This window comes from Drosophila sechellia, unplaced genomic scaffold, assembly GCF_004382195.2.
Source record: "Drosophila sechellia strain sech25 unplaced genomic scaffold, ASM438219v1 U_211, whole genome shotgun sequence".
NCBI classification, from domain to species: domain Eukaryota; kingdom Metazoa; phylum Arthropoda; class Insecta; order Diptera; family Drosophilidae; genus Drosophila; species Drosophila sechellia.
Window position 1 is genome coordinate 14,908 of NW_022611152.1, and position 23,315 is coordinate 38,222.

Sequence of the window (23,315 nt, forward strand, 5' to 3'; positions counted from 1 at the left end):
CATGCGCTCCATCATCCTTTCCATCATTCCTTCCATGCGAGCGAACATCGCTTCTATCTGACCGGAGTGTGGGGTTTCTGTTTGGGTTTGGACTGGGGTTGTGGGATTCTGCGGTGCTGCGTGCACTCCGTTGAGGGCGTCTCGGTAGCTCCTGCCAGAGGTGACGTTTGGTGATGCCACGGGCGGCGCCTTGTTAGCATTAGCGACGGGCCTTGTTTTCGGAGCAGCGAGTGCTTTGGCCCTTTTGTATGCAGGGCATCCCTTGAAAGACGCAGGATGGTCCGCCTGGCAGTGGAAGCAGCACGCTTTGTCGTCCTCCCTCTTCTCACATGCCCTCGATTCGTGAGGGCCTCCACACTTTACACATCGGTATTCCAGGAAGCAGTAACGCTGTGTATGACCGAATCCTTGGCACCTGAAGCATTGAGGCACGTCGTTGAACTTCTGCGGCGGTTCAATGGTTACTACCGACCTGCAGATCCGCTTGACTTGGTAGACGTCTTTGTTGTTGCTGGAAGGCTCCAGGTTGGCGAAGAATATTCCCAGCGGTTCTTTAGTTCTTCTGCCAATGGGATTGTGCAGATCTCTAACAGCGTGCCCTTGTCTGCGAAGGTCTTCAATGATTTCCTCACGATCGGTGGAGTGGTGGAGTCCTTTGATGACAACCTTGTATGCACGTTCATCTTTCGGCTGGAAAGTCCGATGCCTCTTGTTTTGGGCCACAAGTTGGAGACGCAGAGCTGTATAGGACTCTTTGTCCGGCATCATGACACGTACGTTGTTGCCATTCACGGTCTTGTAGGTAAAATTGTTCTTCGGGCCTACAAGAGTCGTGATCATCTTGACGAGTGCCGAGATGTTGGTCACATCGGGGATAAAAATCGGAGGTGGCTTGATGGTCTTCGGGGTGGGCTTTGGTTTCTCGGGGGTCTTGGGCTTGGAATCGTCTTTAGGTCCGGGTTCGTCATCAGAGCTCTCTTGGTCGTACTCGTCTTCTTCGGTCGAGAGTAAAGCGAAGGCGTTGTTGGCGAGCTTCTTGCGCAGAGCTGCGCTAGTGCTTGGCTTATCTTCCAGCTCCTCTCCCTGTGCTTTCTTTGCCGGTTTTCGCTTTATCTCGCCCGGCTCTGTATGCGAGGTGCTTCCCTCGCTGCTGGAGCTGCTCTTGCGTGTTCTCAGAGCCTTTTTGCGTGGTGTTGTTCCAAGCTTGTGGGTGCGCGGGGGGGCCTGCCAGTCCATCTTCTCCAAAGTTGATAAGGAGTGAGGAGGGGGGGGGGGGGGAAGCTGGGCACCGTAAGCCGGTGAGCCAGGCAGCACGTGGCTGCTGCTTTGCAATTATACCGCTGCTTCGAGCACTGGGTTTTTTGCGCTGATAACACGCACACTCGGGTGTGCGATGGTGTTAGTGCGAACTACCGTTAGGTACGTTGGCTGGGCCAATCAAAACGCGCGACAAGATCACGCGACGCGAAGTGGCTGGGCACAAGTAACGGGACTTACAACTGTGAACAATTTGCTAACAATTTGCTAACAATTTGCTGTCGATCCGCAGGCACGTCTGCACTCGTCGAGTGTTCGATCGCGACTGACATAAGTTTTGAACAATATGAGAGGTCGGCAACCACTGCCTACCTATAGTAGTTTTTGAACCCTCTGTCGTAATTCCGGTCGTTTACACTACTATACCCTCTCACTTAAATGGCTTTTCTCTATAATACTAAGAGAATATGGGAATATCTCAGCATTTTTTCCCATATACATATAATAATTAACCATTTTCATATGTATATTATTTAATTTAATCATATAATTGCCAAAATCATATGAATACATAAGTTTTGAACAATATGAGAGGTCGGCAACCACTGCCTACCTATAGTAGTTTTTGAACCCTCTGTCGTAATTCCGGTCGTTTACACTACTATACCCTCTCACTATAATGGATTTTCTCTATAATACTAAGAGAATGTGGGAATATTTCAGCATTTTTTCCCTTATACATATAATAATTAATCATTTTCATATGTATATTATTTAATTTACTCATACAATTGCCAAAATCATATGAATACATAAGTTTTGAACAATATGAGAGGTCGGCAACCACTGCCTACCTATAGTAGTTTTTGAACCCTCTGTCGTAATTCCGGTGGTTTACACTACTATACCCTCTCACTTAAATGGCTTTTCTCTATAATACTAAGAGAATATGGGAATATCTCTGCATTTTTTCCCATATACATATAATAATTAATCATTTTCGTATGTATATTATTTAATTTACTCATACAATTGCCAAAATCATATGAATACATAAGTTTTGAACAATATGAGAGGTCGGCAACCACTGCCTACCTATAGTAGTTTTTGAACCCTCTGTCGTAATTCCGGTCGTTTACACTACTATACCCTCTCACTTAAATGGCTTTTCTCTATAATACTAAGAGAATATGGGAATATCTCTGCATTTTTTCCCATATACATATAATAATTAACCATTTTCATATGTATATTATTTAATTTAATCATATAATTGCCAAAATCATATGAATACATAAGTTTTGAACAATATGAGAGGTCGGCAACCACTGCCTACCTATAGTAGTTTTTGAACCCTCTGTCGTAATTCCGGTCGTTTACACTACTATACCCTCTCACTATAATGGATTTTCTCTATAATACTAAGAGAATGTGGGAATATTTCAGCATTTTTTCCCTTATACATATAATAATTAATCATTTTCATATGTATATTATTTAATTTACTCATACAATTGCCAAAATCATATGAATACATAAGTTTTGAACAATATGAGAGGTCGGCAACCACTGCCTACCTATAGTAGTTTTTGAACCCTCTGTCGTAATTCCGGTCGTTTACACTACTATACCCTCTCACTTAAATGGCTTTTCTCTATAATACTAAGAGAATATGGGAATATCTTAGCATTTTTTCCCATATACATATAATAATTAACCATTTTCATATGTATATTTTTTAATTTACTCATATAATTGCCAAAATCATATAAATACATAAGTTTGAACAATATCAGAGGTCGGCAACGGTCTTTCCTCTATAATACTAAGATAATATGGGAATATTTCATCATTTTTTCCCTTATACATATAATAATTAATCATTTTCATATGTATATTATTTAATTTACTCGTATAATTGTCAAAATCCTATGAACACATAAGAGAATACAATATGAGAGGTCGGCGCAACCATAATATAGTAGTTGATGACGAGGTGTTTGGCAACTTGACACAATCCATTAAAGTCTTTATATTAATTATATGAAAGGGACAATATCATATGCGTCACTAAATTGATGACGAGGTGTTTGGCAACTTGATACAATTCTTTAAAGTCTTTATATCAAAAATTATATGATAGGGACAATATCATATGCGTCACTAAATTGATGACGAGGTGTTTGGCAACTTGACACAATTCATTAGAGTCTGTATATTAATTATATGATAGGGACAATATCATATGCGTCACTAAATTGATGACGAGGTGTTTGGCAACTTGATACAATTCTTTAAAGTCTTTATATCAAAAATTATATAATAAGGACAATATCATATGCGTCACTAAATTGATGACGAGGTGTTTGGCAACTTGACACAATCCATTAAAGTCTTTATATTAATTATATGATAGGGACAATATCATATGCGTCACTAAATTGATGACGAGGTGTTTGGCAACTTGATACAATTCTTTAAAGTCTTTATATCAAAAATTATATGATAAGGACAATATCATATGCGTCACTAAATTGATCGTCGCGATCGAACACTCGACGAGTGCAGACGTGCCTGCGGATCGACAGCAAATTGTTAGCAAATTGTTAGCAAATTGTTCACAGTTGTAAGTCCCGTTACTTGTGCCCAGCCACTTCGCGTCGCGTGATCTTGTCGCGCGTTTTGATTGGCCCAGCCAACGTACCTAACGATAGTTCGCACTAACACCATCGCACACCCGAGTGTGCGTGTTATCAGCGCAAAAAACCCAGTGCTCGAAGCAGCGGTATAATTGCAAAGCAGCAGCCACGTGCTGCCTGGCTCACCGGCTTACGGTGCCCAGCTTCCCCCCCCCCCCCCCCCCTCCTCACTCCTTATCAACTTTGGAGAAGATGGACTGGCAGGCCCCCCCGCGCACCCACAAGCTTGGAACAACACCACGCAAAAAGGCTCTGAGAACACGCAAGAGCAGCTCCAGCAGCGAGGGAAGCACCTCGCATACAGAGCCGGGCGAGATAAAGCGAAAACCGGCAAAGAAAGCACAGGGAGAGGAGCTGGAAGATAAGCCAAGCACTAGCGCAGCTCTGCGCAAGAAGCTCGCCAACAACGCCTTCGCTTTACTCTCGACCGAAGAAGACGAGTACGACCAAGAGAGCTCTGATGACGAACCCGGACCTAAAGACGATTCCAAGCCCAAGACCCCCGAGAAACCAAAGCCCACCCCGAAGACCATCAAGCCACCTCCGATTTTTATCCCCGATGTGACCAACATCTCGGCACTCGTCAAGATGATCACGACTCTTGTAGGCCCGAAGAACAATTTTACCTACAAGACCGTGAATGGCAACAACGTACGTGTCATGATGCCGGACAAAGAGTCCTATACAGCTCTGCGTCTCCAACTTGTGGCCCAAAACAAGAGGCATCGGACTTTCCAGCCGAAAGATGAACGTGCATACAAGGTTGTCATCAAAGGACTCCACCACTCCACCGATCGTGAGGAAATCATTGAAGACCTTCGCAGACAAGGGCACGCTGTTAGAGATCTGCACAATCCCATTGGCAGAAGAACTAAAGAACCGCTGGGAATATTCTTCGCCAACCTGGAGCCTTCCAGCAACAACAAAGACGTCTACCAAGTCAAGCGGATCTGCAGGTCGGTAGTAACCATTGAACCGCCGCAGAAGTTCAACGACGTGCCTCAATGCTTCAGGTGCCAAGGATTCGGTCATACACAGCGTTACTGCTTCCTGGAATACCGATGTGTAAAGTGTGGAGGCCCTCACGAATCGAGGGCATGTGAGAAGAGGGAGGACGACAAAGCGTGCTGCTTCCACTGCCAGGCGGACCATCCTGCGTCTTTCAAGGGATGCCCTGCATACAAAAGGGCCAAAGCACTCGCTGCTCCGAAAACAAGGCCCGTCGCTAATGCTAACAAGGCGCCGCCCGTGGCATCACCAAACGTCACCTCTGGCAGGAGCTACCGAGACGCCCTCAACGGAGTGCACGCAGCACCGCAGAATCCCACAACCCCAGTCCAAACCCAAACAGAAACCCCACACTCCGGTCAGATAGAAGCGATGTTCGCTCGCATGGAAGGAATGATGGAAAGGATGATGGAGCGCATGTTCACCCAGATGACACAGCTGGTGGCCACCATTCTCAACAGCAAGTCATGCAACTAAAGCTCCACCTAGTCGTCTGGAATGCGAACGGCCTGCAGAACAGCAAGGCCATAGTCGAGCACCATCTGAAGACCCACCAGATCGATATCCTACTCGTAGCCGAAACCCACTTCTCCCCCAGATCCCACTTTAATATCAGCGGATATGACCTCATCCATGCAGACCATCCTTCTGGCAGAGCACGCGGTGGAGCAGCCATCCTCATCAGGAGCGGTATTCAATACCTAGAGCTGCCCGCGTTTCAGCAAGACTGGGCACAATGTCCTGTCATCAGGATTGTCAGCCCGCAAGGAGATTTAGACATTGGAGCGGTCTACTTTCCCCCCAGATACCGCATAACAGCATCTCACCTCAGTGAGTTCTTCGAGCATTTTGGGCCCCGCTTCATAGCAGCTGGAGATTATAACGCCAAACATTCTTGGTGGGGATCGCGCGCCAACAACCCCAAAGGGAAAACTCTGTTTGGGTACCTGCAACGCCACCGACTGGACTGCCACTCCACTGGCGAGCCCACTCACTGGCCAACGAATCCCCTCAAGACTCCAGACCTACTGGACTTTGCTGTGTCGAAAGGCATAGGGCATGCGAAGATCAGCTGCACAACAAATGCTGATCTCCTGTCAGACCACTGTGCAATAAACGTGCTAATCAACACGCCAGTCCTCAGGAAAACCCCGCTCAGAAGGCTCACTGGAAAATATACCGACGCCGCCAAGTTCGCGTCCTGGATGCTCTCCACCGTCAATCCGAACCCCATCCTCAACACACCCAGGAACATTGATGAAGCTATCGGGAATCTCACCAGGCAGATGCAAAACGCTGCGGAATTCGCAAGCCCACCGCCACCAAAGACTGCGAGAACACCTAGCAGGGACCTCCACCTCTGGTCCCCGGAAATTGCGGCACTCGTGACTGAGAAGAGGCGTCTCAGGAGAGTTTGGTTCTTGACGCGCAATCCAAGAGACAAAACAGCGCTCAATCACGCCACAAAGGAGTTGAAGGACAAGATCTCCAGCCTACGCCAGGACTCCTTCCTCAGATTCCTCGAGGAACTCTCTCCCGGGGACCCAGACCACAATCTGTGGAACGTCACCCGCCACATTAAACGACCAGCCAAAAAGGTTTCCGCAGTGCGCAAAGCAGATGGATCCTGGTGCCTTTCGGATGCTGAAAGAGCAGAAGCTTTCGCCGAACACCTTTACAACGCCTTCTCTCCGTTCGACTGCTGCACTGCCGAAGAACATGCTGAAACAGCCCGGTTTCTCAATAGCCCAAGCTCTCCCGGTCCCCCGTTGGAACCAGTCGACCCTGAGGAAGTTGCGCAGGAGATTGCTCTACTGAAGAACAACAAATCTCCAGGCCTGGATCGTATAGATGCGGCGGCCCTAAAAATGCTCCCATCCCGCTGCACACAAATGCTGGCCAGCATTTACAACAGCTGCTTCCGGCTAGGGTACTTCCCGGAAGAGTGGAAAAGAGCAGAGGTTATTGTCCTCCTCAAGCCTGGTAAGCCTGAAGCCAATCTCGCCTCCTATCGTCCGATTAGTTTGCTGGCAATCCTCTCCAAAATACTCGAAAGAGTATTTTTGCGCAGAGTATTGCCAGTACTGGATGAGGCTGGTTTGATCCCCGATCACCAGTTTGGCTTCAGGCGCTCCCACGGAACACCAGAGCAATGCCACCGGCTAGTCGAACGGATCCTCGAGGCATTCGAGCAAAAGAAATACTGCTGCGCTGTAATGCTCGACGTGAAGCAGGCATTCGACAGAGTTTGGCATCCTGGACTCCTCCATAAACTCAAATCCTACCTCCCAAGCCCCCATTTTACCCTCCTCAAATCCTACACTGAGGGAAGAGCATTCCAAGTCAGATGCGGAAGTGCAATAAGCCTACCCAGACTGATCAGAGCTGGAGTTCCGCAAGGCAGTGTGCTCGGACCAATACTGTACACCCTTTACACCGCAGACCTTCCCATAATCCCCTCCAGGAACCTAACTATAGCGACTTATGCAGATGACACGGCTTTCCTCGCCTCCTCATCCGACCCACGAGAAGCCTCCGAAACAATCCAAAGGCAAATGGACGCGCTACATCCCTGGCTCAGCAGGTGGAACATCGTAGTGAACGCGGAAAAATCTACCCAAACAACATTTGCACTAAGGAGAGGAGACTGCCCACCGGTCACGCTAAACGGAGTCATCATTCCCAACGCACCCGCACCCAAGTACCTAGGACTTACCCTGGACCGCAGGCTCACTTGGCGTCCCCACATCGTCAGCAAACGCATACAGGCCGATGCGCGTCTGAGGCAGATGCATTGGCTTATTGGGAGAGGGTCCAAGCTAAGGCAGAACCACAAAATCCTGGTGTACAAGGCAATTCTCAAGCCCATCTGGACCTACGGGATACAGCTATGGGGCACGGCAAGCCACACGAATCGCCTGCGTATACAGCGGTTCCAGAATAGGTGCTTGAGAATTGCCTGTAATGCGCATCCCTACCACGAGAATGTCGCCATACATAGGGAACTTGGAATCCCACAAGTCGCTGATGAAATCTCCAGGCTCAGCGAGAGATACCTGAAAAGGCTCGAAAGCCACCCTAACCACCTCGCCACCAACCTGTTAGACAATAGCCAAACAAGCAGACGTCTCATGAGGAGACACCCTCTCGATCTTCCACAACAATAGACAACACATATAAAACCCGCCACAAATACATGTACAATAGTATCCCTTAAGCTAATGTTCCCCCGCAAAACCATTTAATTATTGTCCACTAGGACAGATTTTAAATAAATAAACGCACGCTAAAGAAAAAAAAAAAAAAAAACTAAATTGATGACGAGGTGTTTGGCAACTTGATACAATTCTTTAAAGTCTATATATCAAAAATTATATGATAGGGACAATATCATATGCGTCACTAAATTGATGACGAGGTGTTTGGCAACTTGACACAATTCATTAAAGTCTGTATATTAATTATATGATAGGGACAATATCATATGCGTCACTAAATTGATGACGAGGTGTTTGGCAACTTGATACAATTCTTTAAAGTCTTTATATCAAAAATTATATGATAAGGACAATATCATATGCGTCACTAAATTGATGACGAGGTGTTTGGCAACTTGACACAATCCATTAAAGTCTTTATATTAATTATATGATAGGGACAATATCATATGCGTCACTAAATTGATGACGAGGTGTTTGGCAACTTGATACAATTCTTTAAAGTCTTTATATCAAAAATTATATGATAAGGACAATATCATATGCGTCACTAAATTGATGACGAGGTGTTTGGCAACTTGACACAATTCATTAAAGTCTTTATATTAATTATATGATAGGGACAATATCATATGCGTCACTAAATTGATGACGAGGTGTTTGGCAACTTGACACAATCCATTAAAGTCTTTATATTAATTATATGATAGGGACAATATCATATGCGTCACTAAATTGATGACGAGGTGTTTGGCAACTTGATTCAATTCTTTAAAGTCTTTATATCAAAAATTATATGATAAGGACAATATCATATGCGTCACTAAATTGATGACGAGGTGTTTGGCAACTTGACACAATTCATTAAAGTCTGTATATTAATTATATGATAGGGACAATATCATATGCGTCACTAAATTGATGACGAGGTGTTTGGCAACTTGATACAATTCTTTAAAGTCTTTATATCAAAAATTATATGATAGGGACAATATCATATGCGTCACTAAATTGATGACGAGGTGTTTGGCAACTTGACACAATTCATTAAAGTCTTTATATTAATTATATGATAGGGACAATATCATATGCGTCACTAAATTGATGACGAGGTGTTTGGCAACTTGACACAATCCATTAAAGTCTTTATATTAATTATATGATAGGGACAATATCATATGCGTCACTAAATTGATGACGAGGTGTTTGGCTACAGGAAAAAATCATTTATTTATCGAATCATCAAGCAAAGGATAAGCTTCAGTGGATCGCAGTATGGCAGCTGCTCAACCACTTACAACACCTTGCCTGTTACAAAAGTCGTTTACAATTGATTCTAGGCTTTGTCATTGTATTAAATAATGCTTTTATATGTAACTAGCGCGGCATCAGGTGATCGAAGATCCTCCTAATTTACTATGTTACAAATTACATTGGCATCACATCCATTGTCGTTTATAAAATAAATTATAAACTTTAAATGGTTTAGAAGCCATACAATGCAAATTGCCCCTTATTTATCATTGCAGTCCAGCACGGATACGACCTTAGAGGCGTTCAGGCATAATCCAACGGACGTAGCGTCATACCACTGTTCGCTCGAACAAGTATTGTGCCATTGGTCCGTACCTGCGGTTCCTCTCGTACTACGCAGGAATGCTGTCGCAACAACGTTTTGTCATTAGTAGGGTAAAACTAACCTGTCTCACGACGGTCTAAACCCAGCTCACGTTCCCTTGCATGGGTGAACAATCCAACGCTTGGTGAATTTTGCTTCACAATGATAGGAAGAGCCGACATCGAAGGATCAAAAAGCGACGTCGCTATGAACGCTTGGCCGCCACAAGCCAGTTATCCCTATGGTAACTTTTCTGACACCTCTTGTTAAAAACTCTTTAAACCAAAAGGATCGATAGGCCGAGCTTTTGCTGTCCCTGTGTGTACTGAACACCGAGATCAAGTCAGCATTTGCCCTTTTGCTCTATGTGTGGTTTCTGTCCGCACTGAGCTGGCCTTGGGACACCTCCGTTATTATTTGAGAGATGTACCGCCCCAGTCAAACTCCCTACCTGGCAATGTCCTTGAATTGGATCATACCTGAGTAATTGGAGTTATACCAAATTTTCAAATCAAAAATACATAAATGCATCGTTTTATTAAAGAATTTGTTTGCGATTATATAACAAACTCGTGATACTTTGATCAAGAAGCTTGCATCAAAACCCAATACCATAAGATATAATAAATATATCCGTATAATGGCTAGGAAATGATACACGTTCCATTTAATCAAGTAAGTAAGGAAACAATAAGAGTAGTGGTATTTCATTGACGATACCAAACCGAGGTCTAATATCTCCCACTTATTCTACACCTCTTATGTCTCCTTACACTGCCAGATTAGAGTCAAGCTCAAAAGGGTCTTCTTTCCCCGCTAATTATTCCAAGCCCGTTCCCTTGGCTGTGGTTTCGCTAGATAGTAGATAGGGACAGTGACTTTCGGACCTCTCCGAACTTGTTTTACGTGGCGTGTTCCACACTGAAGGGATTACAACCACGACACCCTGAACACCCACAAGTGGTGCATGTATCAACATGGTGCATGAGTCTGGATACGCCAGACAAACGTCCCGGACTGGAAGCTATAGCTATGTACATAGCGACCACCCCGGTAGCAATTCGAGTACTTGCTTGCCGGGCAAGCACTCCCCCTTGCTGAGGAGCGAGATCTACCTAAAATCTCTACTGATCTCTGGGTCACAGCACCCGAGTTTTGCGCAACTAGCACCGTAACTCAAACGTCGAACACGAAGGCTCTACCCGCGATATGGGTATCAACCACAGCCACCACGATACTCCCACCAGGGGGCCTACCTCAATGTGCTGTCTTGGAGCAGCACAACCCGTGGTACCGAAAGAGAGGCTCGGTGGGCCTCCTCCTTTTGCTCCGACAAGCATGGTTAGAGGAACCAGTCGCTATATTAGTCGCCTCTTACGACAAGCAATAGCGGGCTGTGGAAGTATTCTCGCCCGCTAACCACACGGCGAAGTTTTGGGCTAAATACCCCTCCTCCTACGGAACACCTCGTCCGCAAACGCTGCCAGCCGTTGAATCCTCTGCTGATCTTCCAGGATTCTATTGAAGGTCCAGTTTTCGCCAAGGCGCTGCACTCCAAGTCCATCGAGGTTTCGCAAATCTGCATATAGAGGACAAGCGCACAATATGTGCATCCAGTCCTCATATGGATCACCACAAGCGCAAGCAGTGGTATCGCTGAGGGCTCTCCCTTGCAAAAATGCGTTAAACGACCCGTGACCTGTCAGCAGGAAAGACGTCCTCATCGAGAATCCAAAGCTTGGATCTCGATAGGCGAGAGTGACGTATGGGATGAACTTGTGCGTCACCCGTCCTGGTTCGCTGTCGTCATCCCATCTGTTTTGCCAATTCTGCAGCAAGCACTCCTCTAGGCGAGTCTTCCTCTGCTTCCAGCTTAGACACGTAGTGTCCTCGCCGTATAGCCAGTCGTTCTCCTCCAGCGGGTATCCACGCTTCAGCTTGTACTTGACCGCTAAAAACTTAGCAGCCAAGTCAAGCGGGGGAGCTCCGCCAAGTACCTGCAGTGCCACTGTGGACACTGTTCGGCATACCGAAAGGCATCCAAGCAGGATTAGCCTCTGGCAGGAGGCTAGTCGTCTCCGGGCGGCTACCTGTTCGGCGGTGTCATACCATACCGGGGCACCAAACAGCACACAAGGTGCCATGAGTCCGTCATATATGGTCCGCCTGGCTCGAGGACTGAAGCCCCAGTCGGCTCGAAGCACACGCGCCAATGCTCCAACGACTCCGGTCATCCGCTGGCGAAGCGAAGCTATGTGCGTGAGGAATTTCATTCCTTCACTGACCGTGATGCCAAGGTACCGACAGCTACGCACATACGGAAGGTTCGCTCCAGCAAACCTCACCGTAGGCGCACGTCTCAAGGCACCTTTCAGCAGCATTATTACCGTCTTGCTGGTCGAGACGGTAACGCCAACTTCCGCTCCCCACGCTTCTACGATGGACATCAGCTCTGCACCTTTTTCCTCTAGCTCAGCTCGGGAATTTCCCTCGACGAGAAGCAGCAAGTCATCCGCGTATGCACTCAGCTGGCAATACGGCTGGAGACGCTGAAGCAGTACATCCATCAGTATGTCCCAGATAAATGGGCCACTGATTGACCCCTGCGGGCAGCCTCTAGTTACCGGTACATCCACAGTACCGGAACTGCTTCGGATCACTGCTCTTCGGCCGGAGAAAAAGCTCTGCCACAAGCCCATCTCCCGGCATCCCAAGTCGGCTAGTCGGCGGAGTGCAGCACTCCATTCGACGTTGTCGAATGCTCCTTTGAAGTCCACGAATGTGCCGAGCACGTATTGCGCCGGGCTGGCACAAACACTGCTCTTCACGTGCCTCCAAGCATCCTCCACACATCGTCCTTGGCGAAATCCAAATTGCCATCTGCAGCCTTCCGGAAGAACTTCTCTCACACGATTCACCATGATGGCCTCGAGCACCTTACCAAAGACTGGTAGCAAGCATATTCCTCTATATGAGGAGGGCTCACATTTGTCCTTATCTGGCCCTTTGAGCAGCGAGACAACTCGTGGGCACTTCCACTCAGCGGGAAAGTATCCTAATCGGATGCATCGGGAAAACAACGATGCAAGGTGCTCGGGTATGGCGCGCCAGACTGCCTTGCAGATAGTGCCATTAATGCCGTCCAAGCCGGGAGAGCGCCTGCTCTTCAACCGGGCAACACATGCATCAACCTCGAATACTTCGAGGGCCGGTGGGACTTCCTCCGCGATGGCAGTCGGTGCTTCGGACTCCGCAACTGGGAAGAAATTGCGGAGGAGCACTCGTGCACAGTCACCCCAATCGGTGATCATCTCGCCATTCACGCGGAGGCACCCAATCTCCGTGCACTTCCTGCGGCCTCGGCAAATCTTATAGACGCGCCCCCATGGGTCGTCGGCATGATCTCCCACGAAGCGTTTCCACTCATCCATTTTCGCCCTCCAAATGAGCTTCTTGTAGTTGGCTGAGGCCCGCCTCAGGTCGACCAATACACGCTCTATTGCGGCATCATCATCATGACGCCTTCCATTTTGAAGTAGGCGACGAAGTCTCCGGACTTCGCGCCTTGCATCACAGAGGTCGGCAGTCCACCAACGTGCTCTCCTGCTGGGCAATCGGATGGACTTTCTTCCCAGCGCAATATCACATACATTATGTACTATACTGCGCAGGGTCGAAACTTGCTGGTCCAACGGCGACTCTGAGAAGTTTTCCGGAAGTTCGGCTGCTCTACTCACCATTTCCTCCTTGAACAATCGCCAACGTGCATTGGAGAAGTTCCAGGACGGCACAGGAGCTATGCTCTCAACTGCGCGCGCGGTAGTTGGTTCGGCCACAACAGTAATGATGTTGTGGTCACTCAATTCCCACTCGTCCACTCTCCACTCATATGTGGCCCACATAGATGCTGCCTCATTGACGATTGTCACGTCGATATCGCTTGTAGCTCTGTAATTATCGAACGTGTACACCTCTGTTGACTGGTTTAGGGCGGCGACTCTTGCCTCCAGCATCCACTCTGACAGCAGCTCACCCCGTCTGTAGTTAGCTTGCCCCTCGGCATGACGAGAGAGTTTGCTAAGCCACATGGGGGACACTGCATTCGCGTCGAGGCCCAGGATTGCGGGGGTTCTGCTGGCCTGCAGCAGGACCGCATCCATGTACCGGATGTACGGTTCCAGAGGTGCATCATACTGGCAGTATGCGGCGCAAAGGAAGATTGAGCCAAAACTCCCTTTCACGACCAGACATACGCCATAATCTGTGGTGAGGGTCTCCACTGGCATACAGATGGCTTCCTGGTGATCCACTAGGATGGCTGCCTTCCCTCGCCGATCGATGAAAATTCTCATTCCTTCAGGCAGCACATCCATTCCGTCCCCGTCGAGATACGGCTCCTGCACCAGCGCGAACATAGACTCCGATCTCCTGAGTCGGACTCCGAGCTCGATGGTCGCAGCTCGGCCTCGGCCACAGTTCGCTTGGATGAAGCTAAACATTAGTGTCTAGCTTGCACCCTCGCCAGCAACGCCCCGTATATCGGGCAAACGCTCGAGAGCATGTAATGCCCCGAGGGTTGCCCTCTGTGGCGGCAGTTCCGGCAGTCCACCGGGTTTTGGCACTTTGCCGCAGTGTGGCCTTGTTGCCCGCACTGGCGACAGACACTATCCTTCTGCCGGCATTCGCTGACCTTGTGGTCGAAACCCACACATCTGTGGCAGGCGTATGTGCGGACCTGTGACCGGCATCGGAATGAGAACCACTTGATGTAGACACGACCTACATCAAGCTTCGCCATCGCCCGGTCGTCAACCTCCAGCGTCACATTTACTGTGGCGCCGTCAGCTACCGACCACGCCTTGGTCACCAGGTGCACTGACTTCTTAAACTGGGCCAGATTCATTTCGCTGTCGAAGTTGTTTTCGTGGAGCTCCTTCATAAACTCCTCAGGGCCGATAGCTGTGTCGACGTCATATACGACGACCTTCGGCTTCTCGGCCGCATTCCGTGCCACATTTAGGCCAACCTCGGCGAATCTTTTTGAAGCGACCACCTTCTGCAGCTCTCCCACCGAAGGAGTGCGAATGATCGCACCACCACCTCGACGGAGCTCACGGACCTCGTGTACTCTGACTCCGAGAGAGGGTGCAACCATCGTTCGCACCTTTTCCGCTATGTCTTTCCCCGATAGCGCAGGGTCGTCGCACTTCACCACCGCTGACCACGTCTCGCGGACCTTGGTAGTCCGCGGGGCAGCGATGGGTGCAACCTGCTGCATCTGGGGAGCATTGGCGGCCGTATTTTTCAACAGATTCAACGACGGCGGCGGCGGTGGCGGCATAGCAAGCCGCGTCTCCAGCTCTCCGCACCGGAGCATTAGCGCCAACACCAGCTCATCGTAGCGGCTGATAGCATATGAGAGCTCTTCCGTGTCCACTTCTCCTAGTCTGCGGAAGCTGCTTCTCACCATGCGCTGTGTGGCCGACAGCTCTGCCATCATGGCTGCTTGCCCAGCACGGGCGGCAGCGGTGGCGGCAGTGGCAGTGGTGGCAACAATTTTAGCAGCAGTGAAAACGGCGGAGGCAGCAGTGTGGTCGGCAGCAGGGGCAGCAGTAGGATCAGCAGCGGTGGCAGCAGCGTGGGGGGGGGCAGCATCAATGGCAGCGTTCTCCGTAGCCGCCCGGGCGTCCTCCAGCGACGAAAACGGCTCCTCCAGTACCCCAACGGGTTCTGGCACTCCATTCGATGCCAGGGCAACCAATTTCGCCTGCGTTGGCGCCGAGCTCTTAGATGCCAGATGGCTTCTGCGCCTGCCTCGTCTGGACTTCATCGAGGCACTACTTCCGCTCAAGGCACTCGCGCTGCTGTCGCTCTCCATCGGCATAAATACGATGGTGGCTCCACCTACCGTCGACGCCAGCAACCGTATGCTCGTTTACTCGCTGACAAAAGGTAGTTGCTCTGGAACTCGAGCTCCACCTATCGGTAGAGTCTGGTAGCACTAAAACTCTCCCTAGACACAAACCTTAGCAGTGACTCCCACCAATAAGCTTTGTGACAGCTGATCAAAAAGCTTACTCGAAAAACTTACTCGTAAGTTCGCCTTCAGCACGTGCTAAGTGGAAAATTCCCAACAATTAATTGTTAATTACTTCCAAACCGCTTGTTTATAACACACGAAAATTAGCACACGACTTTCGCGGAGCACTAATTCACCGATTTTATTACTTTCCAAACACGGAAAACCAAGTTCTTCGCAATCTGTACACGAGCGCAACGAAAACACGTCCGTCGTTAATCCATTCATGCGCGTCACTAATTAGATGACGAGGCATTTGGCTACCTTAAGAGAGTCATAGTTACTCCCGCCGTTGACCCGCGCTTACTTGAATTTCTTCACTTTGACATTCAGAGCACTGGGCAGAAATCACATTGTGTCAACACCCGCTAGGGCCATCACAATGCTTTGTTTTAATTAGACAGTCGGATTCCCCAAGTCCGTGCCAGTTCTGAATTGATTGTTAATTGATAATCGTTATAATTGATAAGAACTAATTGGTTTAACCCAAATAGTATTCTTAAAAATTTTAGCAAGAAAGTTCCACAATTGGCTACGTAACTAAACTATCCGGGGAACAAGTAACTAACATAAATGCTAGAAACTCTATTTACCCAGAACGAGCACATAAACCATGTTATTGTTTCCCAATCAAGCCCGACTATCTCAATCTTCAGAGCCAATCCTTATCCCGAAGTTACGGATCTAATTTGCCGACTTCCCTTACCTACATTATTCTATCGACTAGAGACTCTTCACCTTGGAGACCAGCTGCGGATATTGGTACGGCCTGTTGAGAAGTTTGCGTGTCCCCACCATAAATTTTCAAGGTCCGAGGAGAAAATATCGACACAACAGTATATGTCATGCTCTTCTAGCCCATCTACCATATCTCTCTGCGAAAGACTTCCATGGTAGTACGGCTATAAAACAGAAAAGAAAACTCTTCCGATATCTCTCGACGGCTTCTTTATGGTCGTTCCTGTTGCCAGGATGAGCACGAGGCCCATATTTAATAACAAACGGATACTCAACAGGTTACGGAATTGGAACCGTATTCCCTTTCGTTCAAAATTATTCAAGTGTATTATATTCGCTTTGTTTATATAGTTAGGCATTTTTGTTTTACTTGAAAATTTTCGGCTTTCGCCTTGAACTTAGGACCGACTAACTCGTGATCAACCACTGTTCACACGAAACCCTTCTCCACTTCAGTCCTCCAAGGTCTCATTCGATTATTTGCTACTACCACCAAGATCTGTACCAATGGCAGCTCCATGCAGGCTTACGCCAAACACTTCTACGCATACCATTGTACCTTCCTACTCACTAAAGTTTCAAAATTTATATCACAAGTAATATAAATCATCTACTTTAGCGGTAATGTATAGGTATACAACTTAAGCGCCATCCATTTTAAGGGCTAGTTGCTTCGGCAGGTGAGTTGTTACACACTCCTTAGCGGATTTCGACTTCCATGATCACCGTCCTGCTGTTTTAAGCAACCAACGCCTTTCATGGTATCTGCATGAGTTGTTAATTTGGGCACCGTAACATTACGTTTGGTTCATCCCACAGCGCCAGTTCTGCTTACCAAAAGTGGCCCACTGGGCACATTATATCATAACCTTGAACTTCATATCAAGAAAGTTAAGGTTCTTACCCATTTAAAGTTTGAGAATAGGTTAAGATCGTTTCGACCCTAAGGCCTCTAATCATTCGCTTTACCAGATAAGATTATTTTATATAATATTAAAATGCACCAGCTATCCTGAGGGAAACTTCGGAAGGAACCAGCTACTAGATGGTTCGATTGGTCTTTCGCCCCTATACTCAATTCTGACAATCGATTTGCACGTCAGAACTGTTTCGGTCTTCCATCAGGGTTTCCCCTGACTTCAACCTGATCAAGTATAGTTCACCATCTTTCGGGTCACAGCATATATGCTCAAGGTACGTTCCAGTTAGAGGCATAAATAATATAAATATACATTATACATAACTATATAGAACGCCCCGGGATTGTGTTAATTAGCTATAAATAGCTAAAAAACTAATCCCATTATTAGTCAAGTTAATTACGCTATTAGGTTTACATCCCAATAACTTGCACATATGTTAGACTCCTTGGTCCGTGTTTCAAGACGGGTCCCGAAGGTATCCTGAATCTTTCGCATTGTTAATCATACAAGAGCATATAATAAACACAAAAATCAATGATAATTATGCCATTATATAATTCCGAAAAATTAACGCTCTGTAATAATATAAATCTATCAGCACTTTATCAAATTAATAACATTTATTCTGTGTTAAAATGCAAGCAATTTAATTGGAATAAACTATAAGTTATATTTTATGATAAATTTGGGATATGCTAATAGATTACAATGTCCTTATATGGAAAAAATGCACATTATTCTTAATAATATTATTTAAATATTACAATTTTAATGATGAATTTTCCATAACGGATATTCAGGTTCATCGGGCTTAACCTCTAAGCAGTTTCACGTACTGTTTAACTCTCTATTCAGAGTTCTTTTCAACTTTCCCTCACGGTACTTGTTTACTATCGGTCTCATGGTTATATTTAGTTTTAGATGGAGTTTACCACCCACTTAGTGCTGCACTATCAAGCAACACGACTCTTTGGAAACATCATCTAGCAATCATTAACGTTATACGGGCCTGGCACCCTCTATGGGTAAATGGCCTCATTTAAGAAGGACTTAAATCATTAATTTCTCATACTAGAATATTGACGCTCCATACACTGCATCTCACATTTGCCATATAGACAAAGTGACTTAGTGCTGAACTGTTTTCTTTTCGCTCGCCGCTACTAAGAAAATCCTTGTTAGTTTCTTTTCCTCCCCTAATTAATATGCTTAAATTCAGGGGGTAGTCCCATATGAGTTGAGGTTGTATATATAACTATATTTTGCCATAAATTCTTTATATATAAATGATAAAACAATCAATTAAATTCGTTATAAATAGTTCCAATAGTTCTTGTAAGCAAAGTCATTTTTATCCATTTAACGAACCAACGAAGAATAATAACAAAACCAAGATTTTTCTTTTTCCGAATCATTAATAAGAGACAATTCTAGATGAAAAATATTTCAATTTTTTATGCTAGACATTTCTCAGTATTATTTGATTGAAAAAGAAAATATTTCTCTTCGTTTTTCACATTCAAATGTGAGATAATGTTTTTCATTTCTTTTTTAATATTATGAATAAAATCATTATTTAATCCAATAATATACCATATGCTTATAAAAAATTTATAAACAACTTAATTAGCATAGTCTTACAACCCTCAACCATATGTAGTCCAAGCAGCACTATAAAATTAATTAAAGTACATAACAGCATGGACTGCGATATGCGTTCAAAATGTCGATGTTCATGTGTCCTGCAGTTCACACGATGACGCACAGTTTGCTGCGTTCTTCATCGACCCATGAGCCGAGTGATCCACCGCTTAGAGTTTTATAATTCAATTTTATATAATGTCAATATTGTTTTTATTGAAAGAAATTAAAAATACACCATTTTACTGGCATATATCAATTCCTTCAATAAATTTATTTTTATACCTAAAATAAATGTTGCGAAATGTCTTAGTTTCATATAAGCATTATGTATCATAATAATCTGGTTATGGTTTGCTATTTTGGGTGACACATACTGCAAAATTTATATAAAACATTAACCTGATGGATGACAGGTACAAACATTGTATATTTTAGGTTGTTGCATTAGCCAACGTATGCTCATAACATAGATGAACAATACATATTCGCAACGCGTGTATATTATGGTCCATATACACACACACTTATTTTGATTACCACACATTCAAAATTATTTTTATTTTAATTCGACTTCTACTTTCGAATTTAGTTTAGTTTCTTCGATTTCCATTTTCGAGAATTTGTTTTTATAGGAAACGCCGTTGTTGTAGTAAGTACTGCCACAAATACGCACAGCAACATTAATAATGTTAAAGTCTTTTTATGAGGTTGCCAAGCCCCACATATAAAATAAAAGCCATCTTCATTTTATTTTGACTTTAACTTTTGATTCCGTGGAATCATTTTGTAATATTTTTATTTTGGTAAATTGTATTTATTTGTATTATAACAAATATTTATTAACGATAAGGATATTATACAATAATGATCCTTCCGCAGGTTCACCTACGGAAACCTTGTTACGACTTTTACTTCCTCTAAATAATCAAGTTCGGTCAACTTTTGCGAAACAACCGTAACACGCAAGGCGTCACAGTGATCACGTCCGGAGACCTCACTAAATAATTCAATCGGTAGTAGCGACGGGCGGTGTGTACAAAGGGCAGGGACGTAATCAATGCGAGTTAATGACTCACACTTACTGGGAATTCCAAGTTCATGTGAACAGTTTCAGTTCACAATCCCAAGCATGAAAGTGGTTCAGCGGTTTACCCGGACCTCTCGGTCTAGGAAATACACGTTGATACTTTCATTGTAGCGCGCGTGCAGCCCAGGACATCTAAGGGCATCACAGACCTGTTATTGCTCAATCTCATTATTGCTAGACGCAATTTGTCCATTTAAGAAGCTAGTGTCCTTATAATGGGACAAACCAACAGGTACGGCTCCACTTACATAAACACATTCAAACACAATAAACATTTTACTGCCACCATGAATGAAGGCTACATAAGCTTCAGCACCATAATCCTGAAGATATCTATTTAATATATTTGAGTCTCGTTCGTTATCGGAATTAACCAGACAAATCACTCCACGAACTAAGAACGGCCATGCACCACCACCCATAGATTCGAGAAAGAGCTATCAATCTGTCTTACACACTTATGTTCGGACCTGGTAAGTTTTCCCGTGTTGAGTCAAATTAAGCCGCAGGCTCCACTCCTGGTGGTGCCCTTCCGTCAATTCCTTTAAGTTTCAGCTTTGCAACCATACTTCCCCCGGAGCCCAAAAGCTTTGGTTTCCCGGGAAGCGACTGAGAGAGCCATAAAAGTAGCTACACCCAATTGCTAGCTGGCATCGTTTATGGTTAGAACTAGGGCGGTATCTGATCGCCTTCGAACCTCTAACTTTCGTTCTTGATTAATGAAAACATCTTTGGCAAATGCTTTCGCTTAAGTTAGTCTTACGACGGTCCAAGAATTTCACCTCTCGCGTCGTAATACTAATGCCCCCAAACTGCTTCTATTAATCATTACCTCTTGATCTGAAAACCAATGAAAGCAGAACAGAGGTCTTATTTCATTATCCCATGCACAGAATATTCAGGCATTTGAAGCCTGCTTTAAGCACTCTAATTTGTTCAAAGTAATAGTACCGGCCCACAATAACACTCGTTTAAGAGCACTAGTGCAGGTTTTTAAATAGGAGGAACATATGAAAAAATACAAGTATTTAATCACATATAAGAACTCCACCGGTAATACGCTTACATACATAAAGGTATAGTACTAACCACAATTGTAAGTTGTACTACCCGTATGAAGCACAAGTTCAACTACGAACGTTTTAACCGCAACAACTTTAATATACGCTATTGGAGCTGGAATTACCGCGGCTGCTGGCACCAGACTTGCCCTCCAATTGGTCCTTGTTAAAGGATTTAAAGTGTACTCATTCCAATTACAGGGCCTCGGATATGAGTCCTGTATTGTTATTTTTCGTCACTACCTCCCCGAGCTGGGAGTGGGTAATTTACGCGCCTGCTGCCTTCCTTAGATGTGGTAGCCGTTTCTCAGGCTCCCTCTCCGGAATCGAACCCTGATTCCCCGTTACCCGTTGCAACCATGGTAGTCCTAGATACTACCATCAAAAGTTGATAGGGCAGACATTTGAAAGATCTGTCGTCGGTACAAGACCATACGATCTGCATGTTATCTAGAGTTCAACCAATATAACGATCTTGCGATCGCTTGGTTTTAGCCTAATAAAAGCACATGTCCCATAAGGTTCATGTTTTAATTGCATGTATTAGCTCTAGAATTACCACAGTTATCCAAGTAACTGTTAACGATCTAAGGAACCATAACTGATATAATGAGCCTTTTGCGGTTTCACTTTTAATTCGTGTGTACTTAGACATGCATGGCTTAATCTTTGAGACAAGCATATAACTACTGGCAGGATCAACCAGAATAATGTTTTTCCTTCATATTCCATTCATATTTTTTGAATCGAAATAAGCAATATAATAGATATATAGATTTTTCACTTTATATAATTCCATGATTTTTATTATATTGAATAAAATTCAATATTTCGCCTTTGGGTAAAATTTTAAATATATAAATATAAGTAAAAAATCTATTCGATTACGGCCATTTTTATATAGCATTCGTAATCCATATTTTCATTTTTAATTTATACTTGTTTTACCAATATAACAAGAATTTCATATAATTATTGTAATATATATGTTTCTATAATTTTATCTTTTTATATATACATATTTCATTATAAAATATCATTTTATTTCCAACATACATAATTATTGTATCCACACATGTACAATTTTTGTTTAACCAATATAAATATTAAGTTAAATCATTTGCATTTTGAAGATAAATTTAAAATTTATCTCTTTTCATATATCTCTCTGGTAATATATAACATAAAACCAAGCGCATATGATAATATTTCCACATTTAATATATAATTTTATATTTCTTTCATAAGAATCCATATTTGTATTATACCGTAACGATATAATAATCCAACTATACGGCAGGTAATAAATTAATATTTGCCTGCCTCCAAAAATTAACGATAATATATGGAAACGATTTGTTATTCTATATATAATAGAAACTTGACTTTTGTTTCAACGATATTATCTAAAAAGCGTATATTCCTATTATCCGCGGAGCCAAGTCCCGTGTTCTATAGAACTGAGAAACAAATTTGTACGGATAATAATATACTTTATTTTATGTAACCAATATAAACATAATCCGAAATAAATATTTCGAATAATGCGGGAGGTCGGCAACCACTGCCTACCTATAGTAGTTTTTGAACCCGCTGTCCTCAAAGCGGGTATTTTCAATTCCGTTTGCCATCCAACATACGGTCTATTCTCTTATATATTAAGAGATTATAGGAACATTTCATTTTTTTTCCATTATTCATATATAATATGATTATTTTTTTTTTTATACATATAATAAATATTAATTTTTATATGTTTATTATTTAATTTACTCATATAATTGCCAAATTCATATGAATACATAAGTTTTGAACAATATGAGAGGTCGGCAACCACTGCCTACCTATAGTAGTTTTTGAACCCTCTGTCGTAATTCCGGTCGTTTACACTACTATACCCTCTCACTATAATGGCTTTTCTCTATAATACTAAGAGAATATGGGAATATCTCAGCATTTTTTCCCATATACATATAATAATTA

General features: G+C 44.3%; 2 non-coding genes and 1 pseudogene across 2 annotated transcripts; all 3 read right to left on the minus strand.

Annotated features, from left to right (window-relative positions):
* Positions 1-9,416: 9,416 nt before the first annotated feature.
* Positions 9,417-18,786, minus strand: LOC116802738 (annotated as a pseudogene).
* A 394-nt stretch (positions 18,787-19,180) lies between these two features.
* On the minus strand, positions 19,181-19,359 carry LOC116802739. Its single transcript, XR_004363106.1, has one exon. It is a non-coding gene; the product is annotated as a 5.8S ribosomal RNA (ribosomal RNA).
* A 687-nt stretch (positions 19,360-20,046) lies between these two features.
* Positions 20,047-22,041, minus strand: LOC116802741. Its single transcript, XR_004363108.1, has one exon. It is a non-coding gene; the product is annotated as a small subunit ribosomal RNA (ribosomal RNA).
* Positions 22,042-23,315: the final 1,274 nt, after the last annotated feature.